Raw genomic sequence first — 251 nt, 5'->3', positions numbered from 1 at the left:
GTATAGCCCCGGCTGTCCTGGAACTCACTTTGTAGACCAGGCTGGCCTCCAACTCAGAAATTCGCCTGCCTCTGCCTCCCGAGTGCTGGGATCAAAGGTGTGCGCCATCACACCCAGCTTGGCCAAATGCTGAGGCATCTCTTCAGCCCCTTAAGGAGGAGTTTTTACTATGTCTGACATCAGGCATTTCGCGCACACACCACAGGCTCACAGAAGCCTACAGTCTATAGATAACGGGTTGGGTTCCCCAC

This window comes from Mus pahari, chromosome 19 (assembly GCF_900095145.1).
Source record: "Mus pahari chromosome 19, PAHARI_EIJ_v1.1, whole genome shotgun sequence".
Classification (NCBI taxonomy): domain Eukaryota; kingdom Metazoa; phylum Chordata; class Mammalia; order Rodentia; family Muridae; genus Mus; species Mus pahari.
Note: the sequence above shows the minus strand (reverse complement) of the source record.